General features: G+C 48.2%; 2 pseudogenes; one reads left to right on the forward strand and one right to left on the reverse strand.

The window, feature by feature from the left end:
- The first annotated feature begins 256 nt into the window (after positions 1-256).
- On the forward strand, positions 257-1,548 carry LOC139019293 (F-box only protein 31 pseudogene; annotated as a pseudogene).
- A 5,934-nt stretch (positions 1,549-7,482) lies between these two features.
- LOC139019294 (pre-mRNA-splicing factor 38A pseudogene) lies at positions 7,483-8,376 on the reverse strand (annotated as a pseudogene).
- Positions 8,377-9,191: the final 815 nt, after the last annotated feature.

Consider the following 9,191-nt stretch of genomic DNA (forward strand, 5'->3'; position numbering starts at 1 on the left):
GGTGGCTGTTACGCGTGGAGGCATGGAGGAGTGCGCTTGCCTCTGCGAAGTGGGCTCTTTGCTGGAATGTCGGTGTCATCAGGAGTGTCAGGGCCCAGCTGAGAGGGCAGAGGCCAAGGGCAAGGAGTGTCAACAGGATTGCCAGGGCCCAGCTGAGACGGCAGCGGCCTAGGGCAAGCCAGCACTGGCAAAAAAGCACCTCGAGGCGGACACGGAAGGGCGGTGCTGTGCGGGGAGTGGAGGAATCTCGAGCCCCATGCCGCCCCCGTACTGCTCGCTGCAGGACCTGCCAGTGGAGATGCTAGTGAAAATCTTCGCCTTGCTCCTGGGCACTGACCAGCCCAGCCTGGCCCAGGCCTGCACCAAATTCCACCACATCCTGCACACCGACAGCATCTGGAGACGGCGCTGCCGTGAAGAGTATGGTGTTTGTGAAACCTTGCAGAACCTGAAGATGATCGGTATGTCTTATCGAGAAGTCTATGCGAAGCTGTGCCACCCATACAGAAACATTTTGGGATTGTGGCAGCTAGATAAAGACTATGGAACACTGCTGAATGTAGTGGTAGATGGCTTATGCATTACTGGTGGGACGAGCAGGCCTTCCCATAACACCCATGTGGATGACCCAATGCAATTCAAGCCCTCCTTTAGAATTCGCCTGACAGAAAGAAAATCAGCCACGCTGGAGTACCTGGATGACTTCTACAGCTTTTCCCACAGCCGCCACCTGCAGATTCAGAAGGACAGGTTCAGCATCCAATGGATCCAAAGAGACCACCGAATGGATTTACCACCGCAGATTAGGAGAGAACGGGGGCTGGAGCTGGTGCGGGAGGACAGACAGCAGTATGACTGGGTGACCTACTGCCGCCTCTACCTCCCGCCAAGCCACCCGGGCGACCTCATCAGGCCAGGCCTCTTCCAATTCAAAGACGAGAGCTTCAGACCAAAGAAGGTTGCCATACTCAGCTTCCATGGGAAGTATGCCAGGGTCACCGAGATCAGGGGAGGGTTAATCTGGACGTTTGAGATCCACCTCAGGAGCGAGATGGCCAGATCTTCTGCAACTTCAATGAGCTCTCCCGCGTGATCCGGGAGATTGAAGAGCAGGTGATCCAGAAGCAGCAGCAGCAAGAAGAGGGGACTGAGGAAAGCCAGGGCCATGGCTGGCAGAGCCCTGCCCAGCCCAGCATCGGGGAGTCCAGGGCTGCAGCTTCGGAGGAGCAGCCTGCTCCGTTTGTTCTGCCTGTGAGCGTGAGCTCAAGAGACCAGAACTACCCCCGAACCTGCAGGATGTGTTTCTATGGCATGCACAATGTTATCTTAAGTGGCTTCCACAACCTCATGCGCCTCCCTGGAGTCATCATCCTGTTCGATGAGAACCACCTCGGGTTCATCTCGCTGGAGGAGAAATACTTCATCCTGCTTGGCAGAGTCCAGAACACCTTCCAGAATGTGGAGGCGCCATCCCCGCAGGCCTTCCTGGAGCTGGTCTCGAACATTCAGTCCACACACCCTGTGATGAGCAGCTTCCATGCACTTTGAAGATTTGGCCTTCTGACCAGGTTACCCACCTTTGTTTGTTTTTTAAATCCTCACCCGAGGATATTTTCCCATTGATGTTTAGAGAGAGTGGGGGAGAGAGGGAAAGACAGAAATAATCCATGTGAAAGAAACACATCAGTTGTTTGCCTCCTGCCCAAGCCGGGACCTGGGCCAGGCTGGGTATGAGCCAGCAACTGAGGTAGAAATAAACCTTAGACCAGTGGTCTCAACCTTCCTAATGCTGCGACCCTTTAATACAGTTCCTCATGTTGTGGTGACCCCCAATTTCATTGTTACCAGTTGAACATAATTAAAGCATAGTGATTAATCACAAAAACAATATGTGTTTTCCCATGGTCTTAGGTCTTCCCATCCACAGGTCCAGGCTCTATCCACTGAGCCAAACCAGCTAGGGCTGAGCATGTCCTTTTAAAAAGAAAGAAAGAAAAAGGAAAGAGCCTAAAGGTAGATAGTGGTAATTGTTAGATTGTACAACTCTGAATATAATAAAAACCACTGAATTGTACATTTTATTTTATGTTTTTAATTAAATCTTTATTGTTCAGGATTATTACAGTTGTTCCTCTTTTTTCCCCAAATAGCTCCCCTCCACCCAGTTCCCACCCCACCCTCTGCCCTTACCTCTCTTTCCCACTGTCCTCATCCATAGGTGTATGATTTTCATCCATTCTCTTCCTGCACCACCACACCGCTTTCCCCCTGAGAATAGTCAGTCCACTCCCTTTCTATGCTCCTAACTCTATTATATTCACCAGTTTATTCTGTTCATCAGATTATTTATTCACTTGATTTTTAGATTCACTTGTTGATAGATGTGTATTTGTTGTTCATAATTTGTATCTTTACCTTTTTCTCCTTCCTCTTCTTAAAGGATACCTTTCAGCATTTCATATAGTACTGGTTTGGTGGTGATGAACTCCTTTAGCTTTTTCTTATCTGTGAAGCTCTTTATCTGACCTTCAATTCTGAATGATAGCTTTGCTGGGTAAAATAAAGTTGGTTGTAGGTTCTTGGTATTCATCACTTGGAATATTTCTGGCCACTTCCTTCTGGCCTTCATAGTTTCTGTTGAGAAATCAGCTGACAGTCCTATGGTTACTCCCTTGTAAGTAACTGACTGTTTTCCTCTTGCTGCTTTTAACACCTTTTGTACAGCTCACGAGCTTTCTCGTGTTTCGCGTGCCATCTGTTAAGGACCGCTCATGAGTTTTCTCGTTTTTCACGTGCCATCTGTTATAGACCTTAGATGTCAACACACTGTCTTGTCCACATCGAATGAAGCGATCTCATTGGTGGAAACCGTACAGGTCAATCTATGAAAAACTATATAATTGCACGAACACATAAAGCATTGCAGTTACATTGTATTTTGGTCATTCTGTCTGTTCAGAATGGTTTACATATTTTTAAATGGGTTTACTATTTTAACCAATAGGAGGGCAGAGCTGCATCTAACACATATGTTTGAATTTCACTCATTCCTCAATGACTCAAGTGACTTCTTTGCCATATGGAACTATTGGTTTTGAATACTGGAAGCAAAATTGTTTTTCTCAATTTTTATCTTATGTACAATTGAAATAAACTGGTACCATATTAACACAGGTTTAATCTGCATTTCTTACATTGCCCATCACTCTTTTTAAGTCTAAGCATTCAATAATACATTAAGTGAAGTCTAGGTTTGTAGTACTTGCCATCTTCCCTGCTGTAAATGTTCTCATCATCATCAGAGTCAAACTGCTAAAATGATAGCACTGAACATGGACATGATAAGATATTTCAGTAGAACATCATATATTTTATTTCCAACATACTGATACAGTAGCAGCAAATATGCTCAAGACAAGACCTTTCATAATTACAGAGTAAAATAATTGGGACGTGGCAAGTTTTATACATTACTAAAAGTTTGTTTAAGTACAATTGATTTAACTGTAAATTTTTTGAAACATTCACTTTTGGTGGTTCCATACATGCCTGCATCCCTGAACCCAACTTCCTCCTGCCCTCCTCAGTGCTTCTTCCTCGGCATATGGAATAACTGCTGCAAGGACATATTCCACCTTTGTAATCAGTTATTTGAAATATCCTCCCCAATAAAGAGAGAATATACAAATGGACTGTCACACCGTCACAGAGATGGCTGCGCCCACAGTGGAGGCCATGTTCTGTAATGAGCCTTAACAAGCAATCAGCAGGAACTTGAGGCTGCATGGCATCTGGCCGGGGCAGGGACCTGAGGTTGTGCCCCCGACCCAGTGGGGCTTGACAGGGGACCTCAGACTGTGCCCCCTGCAGAAGGGCTAGACACGGGACCCCATGTTATGCCCCCCCCCACCCAGTTGGGCTTAACAGAAGAAGGTTGGGCCAGCCAGGTCTGGATCTTGTCCAATGGGAGTGGGACAAGATGGGTCTGGGTCTCAAGCAATTTTGAGGTGCCACGGGTGGACGGGCACTTGACTCTGGGTCCTGCAGTGCACCCCAGACTCTGACAGGAGGAATATTTTTCATATACATTTTACTAATTTTCTTTCATCTCTGACACATCTATTATAGAGAAAGGGCAAATAGCAATATTAAAATATTTCCTCCTCTTTGCCGAAACCGGTTTGGCTCGGTGGATAGAGCCTCAGCCTGTGGACTGAAAGGTCCCAGGTTTGATTCCGGTCAAGGGCATGTACCTGGGTTGCGGGCACATCCCCAGTGGGAGATGTGCAGGAGGCAGCTGATCGATGTTTCTCTCTCATCGATGTTTCTAACTCTCTATCTCTCTCCCTTCCTCTCTGTAAAAAATCAATAAAATGTATTTTTAAAATATTTCCTCCAATTAATTCCCTTTTAATTTGCACAAATTTTGTGCACTGGGCCACTGGTATCCATATAAAGGAAACACATATAAAACCCAATGAATCCTATTCTTGCCATACACCATTACCTATTTTCATGGAGATTCTTGTATCTCTCCATTTTCCAGTACATTAGTGGGTTATTTTACTTAAAATCCCAGATATATGTGGCCATGCATGGATAGCACAGTGGGTCAGAGACTCATCTTAGTAATGCCAACGTTGCATGTTCCATCCCAGGTCAGGACAATAACAAGATTCAACCAAAGAATGTATAAAATTCTCCGAAACCGGTTTGGCTCAGTGGATAGAGCGTCGGCCTGCGGACTGAAAGGTCCCAGGTTCGATTCCGGTCAAGGGCATGTACCTGGGTTGCAGGCACATCCCCAGTGGGAGATGTGCAGGAGGCAGCTGATTGATGTTTCTCTCTCATCGATGCTTCTAACTCTCTATCTCCCTTCCTTCCTCTCTGTAAAAAATCAATAAAACATATTTTAAAAAATTAGTGGAACAACAAATTGATCTTTCACCCTCTCTCCCCATTTTTCTCAGTCTCTAAAGTCAGTATGTTTAACTTATTCACCCAATCAGTCCACACAGATGTGAACACCAGCACAGCCCAGGGGCCCCGTGGTGACCAGAAGCCAGGGTTCTCATGAGGGCAGAGCAGGACATGACTGAGGTGACACAGGGGAGGTGCTGCTGTCAGTGTAACTGGTGCGGAACTGGGGTGAGCTACACAACCATCCACGAGGAATGATGACGTCAGTGTGCTCCCTGAAACTAAAACCGAAGTGACCAGGAGAAGCTCTGGACCTGGACGAGCCCCTGTGGACTCTGCACCCTCCAGCCAGGTGTTGAGGTGGGGCTATTTTAGATTCAGGTGGTTGAGGAGCCAGATTGCTCTCAGGTGTCAAGGCTGGGAGCCATGGTGGCAGCTGGGCAGGTGGGTGTGTGCAGGCAAAAGCCCAGAGCAGTTGCCAGCAGAGCTGGTGCTGGGTCCTTTTGTGTGGATCTGAGGCTCTCTCTAGTCCAAACCCAGGCTGGTGGCCACTCAGTCCCATGGTTAGTGTGAAATGGACTAAGCTCTGCTGCAGGGGTGACTGTGGGATCTGACTAGGAGTTGGCATTTCCTCCAAGAAAATTTATGATCAAGGAAGGTGCAAACTATTACCTATAATAAGTGCTTCCACCATTGAGCTGCCCAGGGAGGGAGTGGGCGACCTCTGCACAGGCTGATTATCTGCCCAGCAGGAGGGTTGCTGGCTGCTGAGCCAAGTGAGCCTCTGGTGGGTTGGGGTGTCTTCAAGTTTAGAGACTAAAGGAGGTGGTAGATATTTATAAAACTGCTAAGAGAAAATGACCCTGATCTGTCCTTAATACGTAAACATCCACCCAGACGTGGCCAGTGTGCACAATGGTAAGAGCATCATCCCACACACCTGAAGGGGGTGCGTTAGATTCCAAGTCTTGGGCATGTACCTGGGTTGCAGGTTGGATCCCTGGCCCCCATTGGGGTACATGGTGGAAGCATGCAGTTGATGTGTCTCTCTCACATCAATGTTTCTCTCTCTTTCCCTACCCATCCCCTACCTTCTCTGTGAAAATCATAGAAAAATATCCAAATATGAGGATCTATATCATAAAAGGCCTGTGGTCATAATGCTGTAATGGCGTCACGACCAAATGGGAAGCAGCTCTCGTGGTGGGCAGGGAAGGGCAAGAGCTACTAGCCTTGGAGAGCTAAGAGCAGCAATGGGCGGGGTGGCCAGCTGAGGCTGGAGGAAGCGAGCTACTTGTACATGATTTCATGTGCACTCGGCCTCTAGTTAACAGTAAAAGGGAACTCCCCCCCCCCCCCCCCACTGCGCTGAGATAGGTCATCTGCCTGCACAGCCCACCCTTACTCATTCTTCTCTGTCTTTGCCTAGGATATTCCCACTGCCTTTGGGACATGGTCTGTCCTTTCCAGGGGTTGGCAAAGCAGAACCTGAGAAAAGGCCCTGGTAGGAATTTGGGTTCTGTGTCTGCCTGAGAGGAGCTGGCCAGGGCTCTTCTGTCTCCACCCAGAGGTCTCTCCAGGCTGCTCTTCCCCATCCCCAAGTCACCTGACCCACTGCAGCTGCACCTCCTTCTGTATCTGGGGGCGCCTCCTGATTCTTTGGTTCCCCGGATCGGTTCATCTTTGGGAAGTCCTGCCTACAGCCATCCCACACACACCCCTGAGCCCCACTATAATTGTTTGAGTCTCTGTTTTTGCATTTTTGGGATAATTTCCCACTTTGATTTAATTAAAAATAAAGCCTCCCCTCCTTAGCCTCAGAACAGTATGCGAAGTTATGAATGAGGCTGTGACAGTTACAAGCACAGGGACACCTGTGTCTCAGTCATTGAGAAGCACTGTTGAGACTGAGACCTGGGGTGAGAGGAAAATCTGGAACCTTTCACATGGTGCACCTGCAGTTAAGTTGGCATTTCCCTACGTGGAGGTGCGCGGTCTCTGACCGAAGGTGCACTCAGGGAGAACAGGTGACTGAATTGCTTTAAAAGACCTGAGGCTGCTCCATAGGGCCTCTGTCATGTCACTTGAAAACCGCAGGCGTAGAGAAGATGGGAAATGGGAGTGGGGTTCATCTGGCAGGACAAGAACACGGCCCCATTCTGGGGACTAGGAGCCATGGAGAGACTCTGCAAGGCAGGCCCACCACCCAGGAGACCCTGAGTCACGTGTTGTGGGTTTGAGCCTGGCTTCTCTCGCTGAGCATGTTGTCAGGTTGGCCATGTTGCAGTGTGAATGACCTGCGTGTGGACACATCTGCTGGCTATTTGCTTCCCAGTGGGTGGGCTATTGTGTGGTTCTCAAAAAGAGACACAAAACTCAAAACCTCTTTTATTTAAAAAGAAAAACATATGGAGAATCTTTTAGGTTAAAACAATAACAACAACAACAGAAAACCCTAAAGTATTCTCAAGGCTGCCTCAGGAGAAGATGTCAATCCTTCCACAGAGAGAGATGACTTCACATCTGCAGGAGGCCAGTCGAACTAAACCCCACCTCGGCCCATTACTCCTTCCCTCTGTGGCTCTTCCTGTGGGCCTTCTTAGATCGATTTGAGTGGCACCTGCATCTGTGACTATGGTGATGACCTGGGGACTTGGAGCAGGAGGTGTGTGGTCTATCTCAGGACCTGCAGTGGTGACTTCTTAGACTCCTACACTGATACCTCTCTGGGACACGAGGGGAAGGGTTCCTTCTTTTGAGACTGGGTCTCTGCCTACTGGGATCCCAGTACCCACTTCTTCTGTACCGCAGGCTGGGAGAGCGATGGGGCTAGTCCAAGTTCCGGTAGCTTCTCCCCCGGTGATGGAGTGATGGTATCCTCTCCAACCTCACATCCTTTTCTTCCTGCTGTTCAGTGGACTTGACATCATCCATGTCCTGGTCCAGAGCACTAGCTGCAATTGCTCAGCTCCCTCGAGCACATAGTGTTTCCGTTGCCAGGCCAGAATGACATCACGGACTCTCACTTTGAAGAAGTTTATCAATGAACTCATCTACATGCATCAGTTCAAACTTTGCATTTCAGTTCTGGCTCCTAATTATTCTGTTGACATTGCCAGAGGCTCCAAGTACTTTTAGGAATCAATTGCATTGCCTGTCAGCCTCATGGAAAGTGCTCCCAACATGCAGGCAAACGGAAGTCTTCATTTCTTATAAACTCAACAATGATGTCCTTCTCCGCCTGAATCTGAAGCCGTTTCAAGGTCAATCACAGAAAGGGAGACACTACCCACAAACCTTAATGCCATGACTTTATGGACCACAAGTCTGGGGGTCAGTCCAAAGGACTCCTCTCTCCAGTGCAGGACTCATAGATTCGAGTCCGAATGATCTTCACCTGATATGGAGGGAGGTGCCATGGATGCTCTGATCCTCCGTCACTATGAGGTTCACCATTTTTAGAGCCTGTTGCCCTTATTGCGTGCCTTCATTAGCGGCTTCTTGGATATGCCCTGACTGAGGATCGGACCCACAACATGGACCTATCTGGATGACCCTCTAGCCACAGAGCTATGGGACCAGGGCTTGAATGAGTTCGCAGTGTCCTCCTTCTTATTTATCTCCTCTCAAAGGCACATACTCTGCTCCTCCCTTCTCCCCCACCGTGACCCCACCCCAGGTGAGTCCTGCTGATCTATAACCTACTCACATAGCACCAGCATTTCCCCACCCCAGCAGCGTGTGTCTTTGTGCAGAACCAGATTTCTCTTACATTTTATGAGGTTGAGTTTCTCACCCATTGCCTGTATCGCTCCCAGGCTTTGTTTACAGTCCTTGGAAAGACCTCATCCCTGTGTTGATTTTGGGTGCAGTTATGGAACTGGTGAGTGGGGTAGGGGTTAGTGTTGGGGTGAAGTCAAAAGAAAAGGGAGAAAAGGGGAGGGGAGGAATAAATGTGAACAGAAGGAGACTTTATCCTTTGATCTCGCAGTATGCATTGAGATGATGGTACACTGCGTGTTCATAATGTTTCCTTGAAATGTACATATGAAACCAGACAACCGAGGGGTCCAGGCTGCCTGTCCTACTTGAGCCAAGAAAGCACAGACAGGGTGAAATCATATATGAGCATTTATTCCAATAATGCCGGTGGTATGGGAGAGCAGCAGGTCACACAGGAAGTTCTGCTCTGTACCCACTCTCCCATAAGCCAGCAGGCTGTACAGGGAACAAGGACAAAGTTTCCATGGGGAAGTGGGCAAAAGGAGTAA

Source organism: Myotis yumanensis, unplaced genomic scaffold (genome assembly GCF_028538775.1).
Source record: "Myotis yumanensis isolate MYYU_CA2020_CCGP unplaced genomic scaffold, mMyoYum1.0.hap1 SCAF_11, whole genome shotgun sequence".
Classification (NCBI taxonomy): Eukaryota; Metazoa; Chordata; class Mammalia; order Chiroptera; family Vespertilionidae; genus Myotis; species Myotis yumanensis.